This window comes from Urocampus carinirostris, chromosome 20 (genome assembly GCF_059441175.1).
Source record: "Urocampus carinirostris isolate Australia breed hairy pipefish chromosome 20, RoL_Ucar_1.0, whole genome shotgun sequence".
NCBI classification, from domain to species: Eukaryota; Metazoa; Chordata; class Actinopteri; order Syngnathiformes; family Syngnathidae; genus Urocampus; species Urocampus carinirostris.
This window is the reverse complement of record NC_142368.1, coordinates 13,933,642-13,954,429: the sequence shown is the minus strand read 5'-3', so window position 1 is coordinate 13,954,429 and position 20,788 is coordinate 13,933,642. Positions and strand designations below refer to the sequence as shown.

Sequence of the window (20,788 nt, the reverse complement as noted above, 5' to 3'; positions counted from 1 at the left end):
TGTTTCTTTTTGGTGTAATGCTAATGCTAGCCGTTACACTAATCTAGAACATGTATCTCATGTGTCTCACTGCCTGGACCAAAAAAAACGCAATAATAATAATGTAAGTTAGAATAGAATAGAATAGAATAGAATAGAATAGAATAGAATAGAATAGAACATGAAATGATCTGCATTTAATATAGCGCTTTTCAAGTCAAGACTTCCCAAAGCGCTTTACAGTGTGCTTCACATTTCCCAATAGCGACCGTGCAGCCATGTAAGGCGCTAACCTACTTATTAGGGGTATTAGGGGTTCAGTGTCTTACCCAAGGACACTTCGACATGTAACACGGAGGAGCCGGGATTCGAACTGCGATCTCTTGATCCCAAGACGAGAATATAATATACCTTTATTGTCATTGTTACAACATGGGTTGAACATATTGTGACAATGAAATTGGATGTGGCACTCCAGGTTCACATATTAACAGTGAGGATAAAAAAAAAAACAAAGAAGATAAGGTTATTTACTGTAAATTCCGGACTATAAACCGCTATGTTTTTCCCAAACTTTCAACCCTGCGGCTTATTCAGTGATGCGGCCAATTTATGTAATTTTTCTAGCGGCCCTAGTACAAAATGTAAGATTTAGACTGCAACTTCTTAGTTTGAGCACAAATTGTTATAGCGTAGATCCTCATCATGCAAATTGTAAAAGGAAAGGCATACGACGCAACTTTCAAGCTAAACGCAATCGAGCAGCCCGATTTAGAAGGAAACAGAGCTACCGCACGTAAACTTTACTTTGCGAGCATGATGCTAGCGTGTTATTGACTAAGGGAGCGTGAGACGAAGTCTTTATGTCAAAGTCTCTTTCCTCTACTGAAGGAGAACAACTATGATAACGTCAGTTATAAGGAGGAAGATGAGGACGTTTTTTTTAACAGAACCAATTACTGTGTTGCGAGCGTGTTGCTAGTAGCGTTTTGCTACCCTTCACAGACATGATTTGGGATGAAAGTTATAATATTATTATTAAAGCTTTGAAAACTCTCCGTGTACCGTATTTCTTTGTAAATATGTGTAACCAAGTATAATATGTATTTGCAACTGTATATTTTTGTAATGTATTTGTTTTAGAAACTTATTCTGATATGTTTTGTACGAGCAAATGAGAAAGAAGGGGCGGGGCAAACGCGGGCTGACGGGAAGTAGAGTAAAGGTTAGACGTGTTTGCGGACGCGGCCGACAATAGTGGATATTTTTCCCACCCTTACCTTTGGAAATATACACTTTTTTCCTTGGATTACTTTCAACGGGCACCCGGACTCTGCAGGTCTGCATTAAATGTTAAGTACCAGTATCATTTTCCGTTCAATTTGCCGACTGTGTTTTTTGGACTTTATCGGGTATGGGTTAATTTCGTGTTTGAATTGCGTTTTTTTCAATGTGGGCGCATGCGGCTAATATTCAGGTGCGGCTTGTGTACGTACAAAATCGGTTTTCCTCCCGAATTGTGGTGTGTGCGGCTTATAATCAGGTGCGCTTTATAGTCCGGAATTTACAGTAATATACCTCTATTGTCATTGTTACAACATAGGTTGAACATATTGTGACGGCGAAATTGGACGTGGCACTCCAGGTTCACGTATTAACAGTGAGGATAAAAGAAAGAAGATAAAGGAACAAAGAAGGTTATTTATATACAGTAAAAATCTCAGGTTTGCTTTCTGTGACCGATGTCCATCATGAAACGCTCATCACAGCCAGTGTCAGAAATTCACCGACGCTATGTTTTACATTCTATACGCCATCTTTTTTTTCCAAACACGCAACACGTGTGGTTGCCATGGCTCTTATTAGCACATGTTTTGGCTACAACTTAAGTTGTATAAGCGGCGGTACGGACACTGTCAGGGTGTTGAGTCTGATGTCCTAAAAGCTCCTCGTCCTCATTTGTCCCTCATTTATCACTTCTTACAGGCATGGAATGTCCCCCCCCCCGTTCTATAATCCACCCGTCTGACGGATTGAGAGCCGGCTAAGTGTGTTTTTGTGTGGGCCGCTGCCATCCCTTATTTTTTTTTCTTACCTCTCCCATCTTTTTTTCTTTTTTTCATACCTCCCCCTTCTTTTTATTTGTGTCAATGTGTGCGCATTAATCTCCGGGCTCCCCGGCTGTGGTACAATGGCTTCTCTGTTTGGGCTGGAAAATGCATCACGGCTCGGGGGCCAAGACGTGACAGGACAGGTGTGAAGGGCTGGTGGCACCGTGGGGGGGCTTTGGAGTGGGGAGTAGGGGTGTAAACAGACAAGAATTAGATTCAGACCCGAGAGAGGAGAGAGGGGAGTTGAAGTGGTGAAAGAAAATATGGGAAACTGTATCTAAATACCAATTCAGACTTGCTCATAGTGCTTGTTGATGAGTTTGATGATAACACTCAATTTCTAGATGGAGGAAGCAGCACGAATGGGGGCTCCTTGATGTGTGGACAAAGATCTGATTATTATTCCTGCCATCAAGTGGTGATTTATCACACTGAAATCCTTCCCAGAGGCTTGATACATACTAAACAGAACCAGCTTTTAGAATATATGTATTTTTTATAAATGGTGGCTTCGCTTTGCATTTTGTTCTTCCCTTGTGATTAATGGCTGATTTATTTAGTTTCTATAGCATTGTCCTATGAAGGGTCATCACCCCCTCCAGTGTTCTCGTTTGCCCGCGTCCCTGCGTCCTAGACGCATCATTTTTGCTGGGGGCGCATTGTGTCAAATCAACGTTTTTGACACAAAAGCCGGCAGAATGAACGGAAAATGATACCGGTACTTAACATTTAATGCAGACCTGCAGAGTCCAGGTGCCCGTTGAAAGTAATCCAAGGAAAAAAGTGTATATTTCCAAAGGTAATATACACGTCCCACCTTCACTCCCCTTCCCGTCAGCCCGCGTTTGCCCCGCCCCTTCTTTCTCATTTGCTCGTACAAAACGTATCAGAATAAGTTTCTAAAATAAATACATTACAAAAATATACAGTTGCAAATACATATTATACATGGTTACACGTATTTACAAAGAAAGACGGTGCACCGAGAGAGTTTTCAAAGCTTTAATAATAATATTATAACTTTCATTTGACGCAACTTTTTTGACACAAAATTGTCATTATTACCCGATTACTTTTCTTTAACAAAGATTTACCGCACTCAACTTTTCATCAGGCAGATACGCCATTGTTGTTTTGGTCTCGCGGTTCGAGTTTTCGTCCGCACGCCGATCTCGGAAAACAAGATTACGTCATTGTTGTGCTACTTAATTTTTTACCTTTTTTTTTATAATAAACCTCATTCATGTCGAGCAACTCAGGATCTCACAACAAAATGTTCATTAAAAATATATATGATATAACGAAACACATGTACAATATAACATGTAAAACTCCATAAATAAACACGTTTGAAAAAAAAAATATGATGTAAGATTATTTTGCATTTTCTAAGGGAAAATACGACAGTTTGTAAGGGCATGGAGCCCTGGAGGTTGACAGGTATGTTTTTTCCTCATGTCATGAGGCTGTTTAACTCCACCTGGGGGAGTAAAAGCCCACATTAAAACCCCAAACCCACATTTGCATATTACCCTATTTTCATGACAGTGTGTATTTTCCGTAGAACTATTTAAATACTCTATATCGACACGTTATATTGGGTATTTTTGTATTCTATATCTTTTATTTTATTATTCAACACAAGGATACTGCTGGGAGTGTGAATTTCCCTACGGGGATGAATAGAGTATCTATTTATCTATCTATCTAGTAGATTCTCTCTATCTTTCGTACTGCATCGCCAATTTCCGGTGATTTCTTGTCGAGCCGACAAGAAGAAGCAAAGCCGTCGTACCTCGATGAATCTCCCGAGTTTTCCAGGTCATCGCTTTGGACTGACAGAGCAAAAGGCCACCAGGATTAGTCTCTTATTAAGTAGGAGAACTCCCACTTTAATCACTCTGATGGCTGTCGCCGCTTTTAAACTTGTCCTCAGGCTTCCTTCACCTTTTAATGGCCAAAATCAAGCTCTTTTCAAGGTATTTCAAAGCCAATTTTACAATTTATCCTGTACCATTAAAAGAAAAAAAATCCAGTGTGAATTATGTATTTTGCGGAGCCAAAAATATATACGGTAAATATATACGCCACTTTTTTCCCAAATGTTCAACCCTGCGGCTTATTCAGTGATATTTAAACCCAGTCCTGTCTGTCCCCTGTAGTCAGTCTGTCTGCGAACCTCAGTGAATAGTAGGCAAGCCTTTTTCGACCCTGACTCCCACCTGTCCCGTTTCTGCTCCCGTCAGTCTCCGGCTCCGACCTGTTTTTCTCCTGACGGCGCCTATTCTCCCGTCCCGGTTTACGATCTCTTTTTGTCCTCCGACTACGTCAACTCTGGCTTACGACTCGCTTCCGACCCCGCCTTGCTCTCCCTGTCCCGGCTACCGACCCGTTTTTGTTCCGTCCCTGACACTGGCATCGCTCGCTACGGAAGATCCACTTCCGTGTTCGGATCAAAATCTGAGTGCGAGAGCGACTTGCTTCCCGCGTCCAGCGAACACCGGATCGTGGGTGCAGCCCTTTCTCTTTCCTCCAATAAAACACGTAAGAAACGTAACGCAATTGGGTCCTGTTTCCGTTCTGGTCCCGACAGTTCCTTCCCACAATTCCTTCATAATATCCACATCTCATTATCTTTGCCAGCTCGCGTCCCGGAACCGAAAAAAAGACGCAAAACAACACGAAAAGAGCTTGTTATTATTTTTCCCGACGGAACCTCTGTCCCGGCCTCTCGACATTCACACTCGCTCGTCCCACCAATTGGATAACCCTGGCACTTCTGGCCGACGTTTCGAAACATCTCATTACCGAGAGGACCTCGCGTAAAAAACGGCCACCGTTGAGAACCCTAAGATAGCCCGGGCTTGTAATATATTCTTAATTGGGTGTAATGGGGATTGTTACGTAGGCGCGCTCTGCGTTTTGACGGAGGGTTAGTATTAAATATCCGTGGGAGGCGCTACGATCCGCAGAGATGCAATTTATCTTTTGGAGTGTCGCCCGTCGTCACTTATTGCGAAGATGGCGAAAAACTTTACTGTTGTCTTCTGAAAAATGCGGCAAGAAGGAAGAGATGTGCGACAATTAATCGATGAAATGGCGTCTAATCCAGTTTCTCAACTGTGGGGCTTTGCCTTGGTAAATGGTCTGCACTTATATAACGCTTTTCAAGTCAATGAAGACCTCCCAAAGCGCTTTACAATGTGCTTCACACTTACCCATTCACACACCAATAGGGAGTCAGCCATGCAAGGCGCCGACCTGCTTATTGGGGGTATTAGGGATTCAGTGTCTTGCCCAAGGACACTTCGACATATAACACGGAGGAGCTGGGAATCGAACCTGCGATATCTTGATCCCATGACGAGCGCTCGACCTCCTGAGCTAATGCTTGGCAAAATAATGCAGAGAATAATGCTCTACCTGATCTCTTTCTGTTCAATTGGGATGTTTCAGAGGGGGCACATCTCATTTTATTGTGATTTTGTAGGTTTTATTTCCTTTTTCTGAAAATGAAATGAAGTTATCTGCATTTATATATTGCTTTTCAAGTCAAGACTTCCCAAAGCGCTTTACAGTGTGCTTCACATTTCCCAATAGCGGCCGTGCAGCCATGTAAGGCTCTAACCTGCTTATTGGGGGGCATTAGGAGTTCAGTGTCTTGCCCAAGGACACTTCGACATGTAACAAGGAGGAGCTGGGAATCGAACCTGCGATGTCTTGATCCCAAGACGAGCGCTCGACCTCCTGAGCTAATGCTTGGCAAAATAATGCTGAGAATAATGCTCTGCCTGATCTCTTTCTGTTCAATTGGGATGTTTCAGAGGAGCACATCTCATTTTATTGTGATTTTGTCGTTTTTATTGCCTTTTTCTGAAAATAATAATGTGTCCTAAGAAGGTTAGTGATAAAGGGAGGAAAACAGACAACAACGATCAAGTCATCTGCACCGCTTGTCCTCATTAGGGTCGCGGGGGTGCTGGAGCCCATCCCAGCTATCTTCGGGCAGTGGACACCATGAACTGGTTGCCACCCAGCTTTCTATCGGGCTATTCATTTTATTCTTTTAGCCAGCTATGTAGCTTCCTTTTAGTTTTTTACCTTTCTATCCTTCGAGATACCTCTTTAGTTATTTAGCAAGCCATCTAGCTCATTTCCCATTTTACGAATTCATATCAAACTGGGTGCCCTTTGCGCTAATTATCTCTCAGCTTGAAATAGGTCGGAAACTTTTGATCTAGAACCTGCAGCACCAGTCAAGATTTTAGCTTAACTGTGAATATTCAAAATGAATATTAATGTTTTAAATCAATGATCTTTGTTTTGAATTAGGATAAAGACTTATAGGTCCCATTGTGGTTACATTCAGGTTCCCCCTGCCCCAAATCAACGTAACTTAGTAAATTGCTTTAATTTTTGACAAAAACTTAAAAATATGCTTATTTTTGACTTGTATTGGGTCCAAACGAGTAAATATCAAATCAGTGTATCAACTGAAGGGCAGCACGGCGGCGCAGTGGTTAGCACATGTGTGGCACAGTTCTGAGGTCATGAGATCGAACCTCCTGTGTGGAGTTTGCATGTTCTCCCCGTGCTTGTGTGGGTTTCCCCGAGCACTCTGGTTGCCTCCCACATTGCAAAAACATGCATGTCAGGTTAATTGGCTGGTCCGAATTGTCCCTTGGTGTGAATGAGCGAGTGAGCTGTGCCCACTGCCCGAAAATAGCTGGGATGGGCTCCGGCAGCCCCGCGACCCTACTGAGGATAAGCAGAGCAGATAATGGATGGATGGATGTAACAACTGAGAATATACTAATATGACCATTTTTTTATCTGTCCAATCTATTAATTTATCAAATAAACAAGACATTGATCAAGATTCTAAATAGTTAAAGGAATGTACCGCAAATTCCGGACTATAGAGCGCACCTGATTGTAAGCCGCACCCACCTCATTTTAGGAGGATAACCGCTTTTGTACTTACACAAGCCGCACCTGTACATAAGCCGCATGCGCCCACATTGAAACGTGTGACACAATCACAAAATTAACCCAAATCCGACTTTGAGTCCAGCAATTGAAACTGAATATGAGGTACACAGTCCAAAAACAACAGCCGGGAAATTGATCGTAAAATGATACCGGTGCTTAACATATGACGCAGACCTGCAGAGTCCGGGTCCCGTTGAAAATAATCCAAGGAAAAAAAATGTATATTTCCAAAGGTAAGGGTGGGAAAAATATATATCCACTATTGTCCGCTGCGTCCACAAACACCTTTACTTCACCTTTACTCCACTTCCCATCAGCCCCCGTTGTATCCGCCCATTCTTTTTGATTCGCCCGTGGAAAACATATCAGAATAAGTCTCTAAAAAAAATACATTACAAAAATATACAGTTACAAATACATATTATACATGGTTACACATATTTACAAAGAAATACGGTACACGGAGAGAGTTTTGAAAGCTTTAATAATAATATTATAACTTTCATCCCAAACCATGTCTGTGAAGGGTAGCAAAACGCTACTAGCAACACGCTCGCACAAGGAAAAAAATACGGTACTTGTAAAAATCACGGTAAACCGTGCTCATCTTCCTTCTTATAACTGACGTAATTAAAGTCGTCTTCCCCAGTTTGGGAAAGGGACTTTGACATATAGACATCGTCCTACGCTCCTTAATTCAAAAACACGCTAGCAACACACTCGCATCTATTTCACCGGTCTAAATCTTACCTTTTGTACTCGAGCGCCGCTGGCGGCTGTAAGAAGAAGTACATAAATTGGCCTTACACTGAATAAGCCGCAGGGTTGAACATTTGGGAAAAAAGTAGCGGCTTATAGTCCGGAATTTACGGTAGATATTTTTCTGTTTTCCTGGCGTGTTTGCCGCACAAACTTAAAACGCTTCACTAAAATAGAGATACAAAATTGATGAACGAGCATGCCGATATTTACGACTTGTTTAATGAACATAAATCAGGAACATACGCGAGGAAAGACGAACACGAGGCGCCGTGTGCGGTTTAAAAATGTCCTCAATCGTCACTCATGTGGTGTGCAGTCCGGGCATGCACATTAGCGAAACGCAATCCTCTCGCCACTTCAGATGTTTTTCACGCGAAACCCAAGCCAGAAAAGCGAGTACCCGCTTGTCGACTGATGACTCACTCGGGATCGCTCGCCGCCGACCTTGACATTTTGCGAAAGCTGAAAATGCCAGCAAATTAAGAAGGTATTTTTGAAGGTGAGACGCGTGTTGTGTGCTGATAGCGATGTCACGGCTTCCGTTCTCGAGCTGCAACTTAGACATAAAAGAGCAGGTCGGGCTGCGGCGACAGAGACCGCCTTGACGAGATCACAACAAGCAAAAAAAGACGGAGAATCAAACGGAGGCAGGATCAAGACCGCCCCGATCCCGAAGCCCGGATCTGTAACCTTTTACACTATTTATGTCTACAAAGTGGTTGGTGTGGGATTTGGAGCCAGCATGTGACTTAAAGGGCAGTGGTAGATAAAACTATTCCTTAGGAATGAAAAGAAAAAGCCTGGTGAGGCACAGAGAAACCAGGTGAAACGGAGCACTGCTGGTCAAACCTGTATACCACCCTCAGCCTGGTTTGACACCAGGGAGCCGACTAAATCCTTAAGACCTTACGGTCAGCCCCGCAGAGAACTCCTTTTGTATTCTGTGTCTTTGAATCCCCTAGCCCCTACAGTTGGTGCCAAAGAGAAATCCTCTGTCTAGGAATCTCCCAAAACCCCACATTTGGTGCCAAGGAGACCCTCTTAAATCTTCTGAGTCTAATTATCACCCTGAATCTCACAGTTGGCGTTATAGAAAACCTTAGAATTCTGGGCCTAAAAATCCTCACAGTTATGCCAAGAAAAGTCTCAAGGTCTAAGAGTCCCTCTTAATCGCATCGTTGGTGCTAGCTAAAATATTCTTAGTCCTTTGGACCCTAGAATCCAATAGGCTGCACAGTTGGAACCAAGGAGAGCCTCCTAGGTTTAAGAATACCCCAGAACCCCACTGTTGGTGCTGGAGAGAACCTCCATAGTCTTCTGGGCCTAAGAATCCCCCAGGGGTCTACAGTTATGCCAAGAACAGCCTCAGAAGTTTTCTAGGTCTAAGAGTCCTTGTTAATCGCATGGTTGGTGCTAGCTAAAATATTCTTGGTCCTTTGGACCCTAGAATCCTATAGGCTACACAGTTGGAACCAAGGAGAGCCTCCTAAGTCTTCTGGGTTTAAGAGTACCCCAGAACCCCACTGTTGGTGCTAGAGAGAACCTCCATAGTCCTTTGGGTCTGAGAAAAACCCGAGAATCCCACAGTTGGCTCCAAGGGGAGCAACCTAAGTCTTCTGGGCCTAAGAATCCCCCAGGGATCCACAGTTATGCCAAAAAAGCCTCCCAAGTTTTCTAGGTCTAAGAGTTCCTCTTAATCGCATGGTTGGTGCTGGCTAAAATATTCTTAGTACTTTGGACCCTAGATTCCTATAGGCTACACAGTTGGAACCAAGGAGAGCCTCCTAATTCTTCTAGGTTTAAGAATACCCCAGAACCCCACTGTTGGTGCTAGAGAGAACCTCCATAGTCCTTTGGGTCTGAACAAAACCCTAGAACCCCACAGTTGGCTCCAAGGGGAGCATCCTAAGTCTTCTGGGCCTAAGAATCCCCCAGGGATCCACAGTTATGCCAAGAAAAGCCTCCCAAGTTTTCTAGGTCTAAGAGTCCCTCTTAATCGCATGGTTGGTACTAGTTAAACATTCTGAGTCCTTTGGACCCTAGAATCCTATAGGCCACACAGTTGGAACCAAGGAGAGCCTCCTAAGTCTTCTAGGTTTAAGAATACCCCAGAACCCCACTGTTGGTGCTGGAGAAAACCGCCATAGTCCTTTGGGTCTGAGAAAACCCTAGAACCCCACAGTTGGCTCCAAGGGGAGCATCCTAAGTCTTCTGGGCCTAAGAATCCCCCAGGGATCCACAGTTATGCCAAGAACAGCCTCCAAACTTTACTAGGAGAACCTCCATAGTCCTTTGGGTCTGAGAAAACCCTCGAACCCCACAGTTGGCATCCTCTGGGTCTAGGAATCACCTGAATCCCACAGTTGGTGCTACATAGATTTGCCTCAATCCCTTGGGGTTAAGAATTCTCTAAAACCTTACAGTGCCAAGGGGAGCCTATTAAGTCCCATAGGTCCAAGAATCTCTAAGTACCCAACAGTAAGTGGCACATTTAGTCCCTAGAGCGGAAGTCAGGAACCTTTTTGACCCAAAAAACCATAATAGCAAACTATAATTTGAGGCTCGATTTTGACCTTCATTTTATTCATAAATAATGCTTTACAAACCAGGCGCAAGCAGAGTTCTTTTGTGGAAATGTCACAAAATACTGCAAACGAGTACCAGCGCTACAGTGGCTTTGCACCAAATTGGCAAATCCCAATTTCAAAAAACCCAGATGAAAATTACTTTAGTGAATTCTTATCTCTGAGCCATATCTACTCAATAAAAAACCCAATGTATGGCTCACAAGCTATAGGTTCCCAACTCCTGCTCTACAATTTACAAATCTCCTAGAACCCCATAGTTGGCACCACCGAGTACTAATTTCCCTGAACATGACTACAAAAATACTGTAATGTATATGTATATGTATATGTAGTGTACTGCTAATAAAAATGCTACAGGAATACTACAAAACTAAGAAAACTACAACTACTGTACGGGAATACTAAAAAAATGCCCAGAGTATTAATACTAATCCATCATTTTCACTGCAAATTTTTATCGGGGTTCCTGTCACGATTACTGATGTGACTCAACTGTGCCCGCTCATGTGGCGCCAACCGCCGCAGGTTCTGATTAGCTCCCTGTCAGTATTTGAACCCAGTCCTGTCTGTCCCCTGTTGTCAGTCCGTCTGTAAACCTCAGTGTAAAGTAGGGAAGCCTTTTTCGACCCTGACTCCCACCTGTCCCGTTTTTGCTCCCGTTGGTCTCCGGCTCCGACCTGTTTTTCTCCTGACCACGTCTATTCTCCCGTCCCGGCTTACGATCTCTTTTTGTCCCCCGACCACGTCAACTCTCCCGTTCCGGCATTCCCTAAAACCCAAACAACCCTCCACTTCCCCGATCGCTGCCAGTCTAGAATGAGAAGATACACCAGCAAAGAATAGATGACGCTCAAAGACAACAGATATGAGTTTGTGTATTCTTTGAGGGTCTGTGTCGAACGGATAAAAGAGAACTCAGCGGCGCCGAGTGGAAAGCCAACAAAGTGCGTTCCATCCGAAATAATCCCAGTCTGTTGTCGCTCCCGCATAAAGTTTATACCTTTAGCCCGCTCCGTATTCTGAGCGACTGGATTCTGGCGAAGCTTTTGAGCCCGGACAAAGGCGAGCGCCACATCCGAGGGATGAACGTAGAGCTACGCTCGACCGCACGTGATCCGCCGACATGTTCTATTTTATAACGCGGGCCGAATGTTTTTGTGCTCCGCATATCGATTGTTTCTTTGTGGGTTGACGTTAATACATCGGTAAGTATGCTATGGGCTGAGTTACTTCCCACAATGCATATTCCTTCACTCAGTTGAGAATCGTGTGTGCTTTGCAATGTTCCCTCTAAGCTGCCCCAAGAGCTTTTCCGTGCACAAGAAAATCTAGTCAGCTCACAAAAATCAGGGCTCCAAATTGCTAATTAAGAAGCGAATTAAGTCAAAATTACAGTGCATGAAGGTAAAAATACAATACTAAATGCGGTATTTTGAAGTCGAGGTCGAAGTAGAACGAAGTTGAGTAAAGTCAGTAGAGTTTTTCGAGAACCGGCTTCTTCGGCTCGGCTCACTAAAAAGGAACCGGCTCTTTCGGGTCCTAAACAACTCTTCAGGTTGTTTTTGATACTTTAATCCCAACGTGACCAAATATTATGTAAACTTATGCACATAATGACTTAAAAGAAGGGGGGGAAGTAGTGAATAGCTGAGAAAAAAAGAAACAAAAGGAGAGAAAAGGAGAAAAAAAGAGCAGGAAAAATTTAGAAAAAGAAAAAAATAAAGGAAAAAAGTTAATAGAGAACAAAAAAAGCAAGAAAAAAGGTAACGGCTAGGAAAAAATAAACACGAGATTTTTTAGAGGAATTAAAAAAAAAAAAAAAAAAAACAGGGAAAAGAAGAAAAAGTTTGTTTAGCATTCAAATAATTTCATCTAATTTTAATAATAATTTTAATTTTAGAGATGAGCCGGATCTCTGCATTGACGGGCAGCAGTGTGCGATAAGAACTGATACTAGGGGAAAACGATTTTGTTCTGAAATAACAAGTATCAATTGACTATCACATCGTACAATATGCATTGCAAAAATACTGTCGTAATCCCGAAAGTCAAAGTGACAGCGGCAAGGCAGAAGGCTACTTGAAAATAAGTGTAACAGAAAGAACAGCTGATTTGGTCGCAGATATTAATGGTTTTCTGTGCTTTGCCATGTATGCAGTGAGCAATGTGATAACTTGCTTCAGTGGTGGTAGCTTTTAGCAGTGACAAAGCTTTTTCGGGTCTGTGTTTGTTGGCCGTACCTGGACCCAGCACGTTTTAAAGGCTACGCCTTAAATTCATGTTTCGTCTCGTAATGATGTAGATACAACGCTCTCGTGGCAAAATGCACAAACAGCACAGTCATTTTTTGCACAAGCCCCCAGTCCTCAGTCAAAAAAAACGAGTTTTTTTTCGCTGAAGGAGCTGTCATTATTCATTCATTTATTGCGCGCCGGTGTTTCCGTGGCTGTGTCAAAACACAGATTTCTCCTCTTCAGCGAGTTGCTGTGCAGACACATACTCGCACACGGAGCAGAAGAGGAGGGGCGCTACTGTAAAGCCTCTAAACAACACTGCGCGCAACTGAAAATGTCTAAATTTCAGGTAAAAATGCGCATTTAAAAAGGATTCATTATTATTTTGTCGTGCGCTCACGTGCCACTGCTGGCACGTGTGTCATAGGTTGCCGACCCCTGGTCCACACCAACAATTTGTCTTACAAGTAAGTAGTACTTACATATGGACTATTATTATTTTAACGTTTTTTGGGCTAATTACCATAGTTTTTTTAACCCCCATCCATTCATCCATCCATTATCTGCACCACTTATCCTCAGTAGGGTCGCGGGGGTGCTGGAGCCCATCCCAGCCATCTCCGGGCAGTGGGCAGGGGACACCCTGAACTGGTTGCCACTTAGTCACAGGGCACGCAGATACATCCACACACTTATTCATAACCTCGGGATGATACAAGTTTTTGGAACGTGGGAGTAATCGCCGGCGACTTTAATCGGGCATGTTTAAGGACTGTATTTCCCCAATCCATTCAACCCGTGGACTGAACAATTACGAAAAACACTTGACCGTGTGTACAGTAAGATCAAACATCTAGTTGGATCCGCCCATCTCTGTCTGTCCCTCACCCCCTCATGCACCCCCCCCCCCCCCTCCGGAGGAAAACAGCCTATACAACAAAGACAGTTAAAACATCTTCTTTGTTCCGTTATCTCTTTGTTTGCCTTATCCTCACTGTAAAATGTGGAACTGGAGTGCCACGTCCAATTCCGTTGTCACAATATATCCCAGGTTGTACCAATGACAATAAAGGTATATTCTATTCTATTCTATTCTATAAACCGGAGTGCCCGGAGCAAACCCAGGCAGGTACAGGGAGAACATGCAAACTCCGCACAGGGTAGCTGGATTTTAAACCCGGACCTCAATTTTTTGGGGCTAAGCACTCAGAAATTTCCCTACGCGATCCTACCAGATGTCCTATCCCGGGGGTCTACCGCATTCAGTCCCCCGCTGTTAGGCCGTTCATGCCGGGTCATTGTTTGAGAGTTCCCAATGCACCTGTCTGAAACAAGAACCGACAAGCTTCTATTACCCGCACGGCCACCGCTGCGGTATTAAAGTCTAGTACCCTCTTGAGAAAAACTATATTTCAGAGCGACGATTACGGAAACGGGTTTTCCCACGGAAATGTTTTGTTTGAGCGAGCAGCCTCCCGACGATTGCGTACTCTCGGGTCCTTAGCGTAGGGTTAGTGCTCGCTTTGTAGTTGTTCTTGACATCCATTTTACACTTCTGTGCTCTCGCTGTGCAGCGACTGCAGCGTGTCCTTGCGCTACCGCGTGCGGAATTATTTGAAGCAGGTGCAGTGTTCGGGTTTGTCGGCGTCCCTGCGTCCTAGACGCATCATTTTTGCTGGGGACGCATAGTCTCAAATCAACGTGCGACCCCGGGACGCAACATTTTGACACCAAATTTTCATTACTACTTGATACTTTTTTTTTTAACAAAGATTTACCGAACTCAACTTTTCGTCAGGCAGATCCACCATTGTTGTTTTGGTCTCGCGGTTCGAGATTTGGAGATTCTCGCATAGGCTAAAGGGGCGAAACAAAGCCTGCAATTGGCCGAAAAAGATGAATGTGAATCACACGTTGGGTTGCACGACGTCATAGAGAAAACATTTTTTAATATTCTGTATTTGTAAATATTTTACTCTCCTAGATTTACTAAGCTTACTGTTGTAAGAAGACCATGGTTACGTATCATTATTGAACGCGATGGCTGCAAGAGAACTTAGGTGAGCTATGCGGCTTTATATTTTCCCGGTATCTTGTTTTAGAACGATCTTGATGTTTCTGTAATGAGTCTATTTTTAAACTAAATTCAATTGTTTATTGTCATATGCACAGTAAAGAACCCCGTTTCCCTGCACAATAAAATTCTTACTTTATTGTCCACACAGTTGCCAGCAAAAAATAAAAAGGAAACTAAGAAATGTTTGGCATGTCTTGAATCCCAAGACTTTAACCTTCCGAATGATATTTGGAACGATGCATTTGAGTGATCGGTGACATCGTACGGACACTGTTTCCATACATGTCTGAGACACGTATTTGCTTCTTTGCAAGGTTTCGGAATGTTAAGGGGGTAATATGTTTGCCTGAACTATCTGACTGTTTTGTCGACAATCCCATTGTAGCGCCTTATAATCCGGTGCGCCTTATGTACGGAAAATATAGGACCAAAAACTATTTTTTGGGGGTGCGCCCTATAACCCGGTGCGCCTTATAGTGCGAAAAATACGGAACTTAAATAAACAAATACTTTTAAATGTATGCGAAAACGACGATAAAAGTAAATTGTAGAAATCTTACAGAGCCAAACCTTGTCTAAATGTGATGGAAGAAGATGCCGATGAACATAATGGTATGTATTGTAGCGTTTCGCTAACGTGATCAAAATAAACGACTTATGACAAACGAATACTGAAAATTCCATTGTAAAAATGCGAACAAACCGAACCTTGTCTAAAGATGATGAAAACAAAAACGAATCGGCATGACAGAAAGAATTTACTGTAACGACATCCCTGAGTCAGTTTTCTTTCATCCGATCCTCAAACTGGACGTCTCAATCGAAATACCACCCAGATACTTTCTTTCCCTTTCTGTATGCTGGCTTTGGTGACATTTCACCCGAATCAGCATACGGCAAAGTGACTTGGAATTTCCCAACCGGCGGCTGAGAACACGGCGAAGCACAGGCACTGACAGGCTAACCTGCTCTTGACCCTCGGGCGCATACCTCTGATTGACGCAAAACAGCAGCGCGGTGACAGCCGACGCCGCTAACCTCGCAGCTATTGGCTGGATTCCAGCCCGTCGTCGCTGGAGAACTTGCAAAAACTGGCATAACGACGACAATGCACTCTGGCGTATAATGCAGCACCTGCTCCCTCGCTGTGTTCCTTCGTCCCCTTAAGCACGCTAACGTGCGCTAGCTAGTAGGTCGAGCTAAATAAAGGTAGATCAAAACACTTTTAAAAATTGTCTATGTATGTGCTATCGATAAAATCTTACCAAGGGAGATGAGCTAGCAGAAAACAGTGGTTCTATTCAGCATTCAGACCACCTTGTTAGAACCTATTTGTGCTTCCTTGATCATAATAGAACAACCCATGACATACAAGTACCCTCCGGCAACGCAAAGTACTTTGTCATTTTCTCCCTGCACAATCATGGGTGGAGACCAACCACAATGATGCAAACAGTGACCACAAATACAACAACATCAGCATTATAAGCATTCTTCATTGCAAGTGTTAAACGATTAAAATAGAACAACCTTATCGTTACAAGTAACGACTGGAAATGTTAATCATGTATGCAATAATTTATTTATCATTGAAAGCCTCCCCACGAAAAAATGGGTGGACACCAACAACAACTATGCAGACAGTGACCACAAATAGAACAACCCTGGCATTGAAAGTGTTTAATTCTCAAAACGGAACAACCTTAGACTTACAAGTACTGCCTGAGAATGCTAAACCCTTCCTCCAGGAACGCAAAAAACTTTGTCATTGCAAGCCTTCCTGCACAGTCCTGGGCCAATAATGCAAACAGTGACCAAAACTAAAACAAACCTGGCATAACAAGGATTTTTCATTGCAAGTGTTTAATGATCGAAATTGAACAAACCTTGGCATTACAAGTACTGTCCGGGAACACTAAGTGCTTACTCATTGCAAACCTCCTGCCATGGAATTCCCTGATCATAGGTGGAGACCAACCACAATGATGCAAACAGTGACCACAATTACAACAGCATCTGCATTATAAGCATTCTTCATTGCAAGCGTTTAACGATCAAAATAGAACAACCTTATCCTACAAGTAACGACCGGGAATGTTAATCATGTATGCATTCATTTATTTATCATTGAAAGCCTCCCCACGCAAACATAGGTGGACACCAACCACAACGATGCAAACAGTGACCACAAATAGAACAACCATGGCATTGAAAGTGTTTAATTCTCAAAAGGGAACAACTGTAGACTTACAAGTACTACCTGAGAACGCTAAACCCTTCTTCAATGCAAGCCTTCCTCCAGGAACGCAAAGCACTTTGTCATTTCAAGCCTCCCTGCACAATCATGGGTGGAGACCAACCACAATGATGCAAACAGTGACCACAATCACAACAACATCGGCATTATAAGCATTCTTCATTGCAATCGTTTAACGATCAAAATAGAACAACCTTATCGTTACAAGTAACAACCGGAAATGTTAATCATGTATGCAATAATCCATAAATCATTGAAAGCCTCCCCACGCAAACATGGGTTGACACCAACCAAACAGTGACCACAAATAGAACAACCCTGGCATTGAGAGTGTTTAATTCTCAAAAGGGAACAACCGTAGACTTACAAGTACTGCCTGAGAACGCTAAACCCTTCTTTAATGCAAGCCATTCTCCAGGAACACAAAGCACTTTGTCATTGCAAGCCTGCCTGCACAGTCATGGGTCAATGATCCAAACAGTAACTAAAAGTAAAACAACCATGGCATTATAAGCATTCTTCATTGCAAGCGTTTAACGATCAAAATAGAACAACCTTATTGTTACAAGTAACGACCAGAAATGTTAATCATGTATGCATTCATATATTTATCATTGAAATACTCCCCATGCAAAAATGGGTGGACACCAACCACAACTATGCAAACAGTGACCACAAATAGAACAACCCTGGCATTGAAAGTGTTCAATTCTAAAAATTGCAAGCCTTCCTGCACAGTCATGGGTCAATGATCCAAACATTAACTAAAAGTAAAACAACCCTGGTATAACAAGGATTTTTCATTGCAAGTGTTTAATGATCAAAATAGAACAACTATATCGTTACAAGTAACGACCGGGAATGTTAATCAAGTATGTTAATTTATTTATCATTGAAAGCCTCCCCACGCAAACATGGAAGGACACCAACCACAACGATGCAAACAGTGACCACAAATAGAACAACCCTGGCGTTGAAAGTGTTTAATTCTACAAATGGGACAACCTTAGCTTACAAGTACTGCCTGATAACGCTAAACCCTTCCTCCAGGAACGCAAAGCAGTTTGCCTTCCTGCACAGTCATGGGTCAATGATCCAAACAGTAGCTAAAAATAAAACAACCCTGGCAAAACAAGGATTTTTCATTGCAAGTGTTCAACGATCAACATTGAACAAACCTTGGCATTACAAGTACTGTCTGGGAACACTAGGCGCTTACTCATTGCAAACCTCCCAACCATGGAATACCCTGATCATAGGTGGAGACCAACCACAATGATTCAAACAGTGATAAAAAAACAAGAAATGATCTTTTCAAAACCCATCTGTCGTTATCTCTGTTTCCAGGGGCTAACGTCCAATTTGTGATTGTCTTTTAAGAATTCAAATCTAAAACCTCTGGCAATTCACGACGGACTCATAACATGTAGCCGTGGGCACGAAGGTCCGGACTGAATTAACGGCGAACGATTAAGGCATTCACCTTGGCAGAATAAAGTGCAAAGTAATTGAATGATATTAGCTATCTGCGGGCACCAGCGCCGATCATGATAACCTTGTGTGGGTTGCCGAAGCTTCTCCATGTCTGGGCGCATTTAGACCGGAACGAAATGATTGAGAGTCTGGTAAACAGTCGGACTGCTTCTTAATGTTTCATCCATCTTCCCAGAAAAAAAAAACAAGGAAACACGTTTGTTTCCATAGAACAATACGAACGTTTTGAACTAGGAAGGTCAATCAATTCCCGAGAGGCCAGTTTAGCGAGTTAGCCAAAAGTTAGCATGTTCGTTTTCGTACACGTTTATGGTTCTTGGTATATCACAAAAGACTAACTAATGTTTAGATTTGTGTGCGTTTACGAGGTTTTACGAATATCTCTGGTATAGGCTTATATCCCGTCGTTATCATTTTGTACATCCTTATAGATTAAATTGTAATCCTGCAAAGACTCCTCATTTTTACTAAATATACATGTAATTTGTTTTTGTCCTTTTGAAACTACACTAAAATACAGTTACATTTTTTTTGTATCCTAACTACGTTACGCCGTTTTTATGTATTTTTTAACTCCACAACTCAAGTCATATTTCTTTGTCCTTAATTACAGTCTCAAAGGACTCCACGGTCCACAGACTATTGCAAACTACGGACTATTATGACACCATCCCCTGATCTAAAAGCTGCATGAGGGCATGGAAAAACTCTAAAACCTCAGTCAGTTAACATTTATTTGTGACGCCATTAATCACATCGAGTCTCAAAGAGCTGCAGAGACCACAGATTATTGCAAACTAAAGACTGTTATGACACCATCCCCTGATCTAAAACCTACATGAGGGCATGGGAAAACCCAAAAACCTCAGTCAAGTCAAGACATGATTATTTGTGACGCCCTTAATCACAAAGAGTCTCAAACGTCTGCACAGACCACAGACTATTGCAAACTACAGGCTATTATGACAGCATCCCCTGATCTAAAACCTACCTGAGGGCAAGGAAAATCCCCAAAACCTCAATCAAGTCAAGACAAGTAATGTTTTTTGTTTTGTTTTTGGTCCTGAATCACAAAGTGTCCCAAAGGTCTGCACAGACCACAGACTATTGCAAACTACAGACTACATGACACAACCCCCTGATCTAAAACCTAAATGAGGGCAAGGAAAAAGTCAAAAACCTCAGCATGCTTCCTTGGCACGCCCATGGGAGGAGTCGAGACGCCATCTTGCGGGTACACGTGGGCCGAGAGGAGAAAAGGCTGGAGGGCTTCAGAGGAGGCTTGACAGAGACTCGAGCGACACTAATTCGGCTAATTCGGCCATATTCGATGGAGTTCACTTAGTTAAAATGCTAATGGAATTAAATCTGCCCCCGTGTGAAAACGTCGGCTTTTCTTGTTCATCTTTCCCATCAAGAAATGAGCGCGCATTGTTGGGTAAATGTAGGTTGTGTTTGGTTAATGGAGTCAGATATTTCGAACACTTTGGTAAACGGTCCATTTTAATATTTAATTCCCAACAAGGTCTAAATTGAATTTTATTAATAGTATTGTTGAAGAAATGAAAACGAATGAAATTTAAAAAAAAAACAAAAGTTGACTTTTCCCGTTATTGTGTGCAACACGAGGTAGACCCCGATATTCAATCACAGAACTCCCAGATTTTGTCATCGTTTATTAGCCGATTTCGGACAGAGAAATGCGCTTTTCTCTTCCGACTTGTTTTTTTTTTTTTCTTTAAAAGTCTAAAGTGGAACTAATTCGACTGTAGCGCTGATTTGCATACTGAGAAACTGTAACAAACATGGTGCAGATTATGTTCAGTCGGTCAAAATATTGAAAATATGAGAGAGTGCAGTGGCACACTCAAATGTGACAAATTATTACAGTAAATTCAAAGAATTCACAAATAAACACTCTTTATGCTTTAATATTTGTTTCAAACATTTACAGCAGGCCTATCAAACACGTGGTCCGCGGGCTGGAGCACACCCACAAACAGATTGAATGGATGAAGGCCACGAGTCAATGCTGAGAGAAGCACAGGAAAAAAACGAGCCGCAGTTTTCAGATATGTCCATATGATGTCAACAAACCCAGTAGCCACTCGCATAGATACTGACGTTGTATGTTTTTTTTTCTCTTTCTCTCTCTTTTTCTTTAATATGCTCTTTCTCTGATGTCTCACTTTTTGCTTTTCTTTTTTGTATCCCTTTCTCTCTCCCTCTCTTTCCTTTTCTTCTCTTCTATTCTCTTTCTGTCTTTCTCTTTTTATCTTTCTTTCTTTATGTCG

The 20,788-nt window shown here is 42.5% G+C and overlaps 1 long non-coding RNA gene across 3 annotated transcripts in view; it reads right to left on the bottom strand.

Moving 5' to 3' along the window:
- LOC148346307 (uncharacterized) overlaps window positions 1–20,788 on the bottom strand; it is a 530,417-nt gene that overhangs the window by 112,999 nt on the left and 396,630 nt on the right. The window contains exon 1 of one of the 3 annotated variants that reach the window (XR_015848224.1): window positions 8,245–8,458. The exons of the other annotated variants lie outside the window; for them this stretch is intronic. This is a non-coding gene — a long non-coding RNA (uncharacterized LOC148346307). Of the gene's footprint in view, window positions 1–8,244; window positions 8,459–20,788 lie in introns of those variants that run through there. 3 annotated transcript variants of the gene reach the window in all.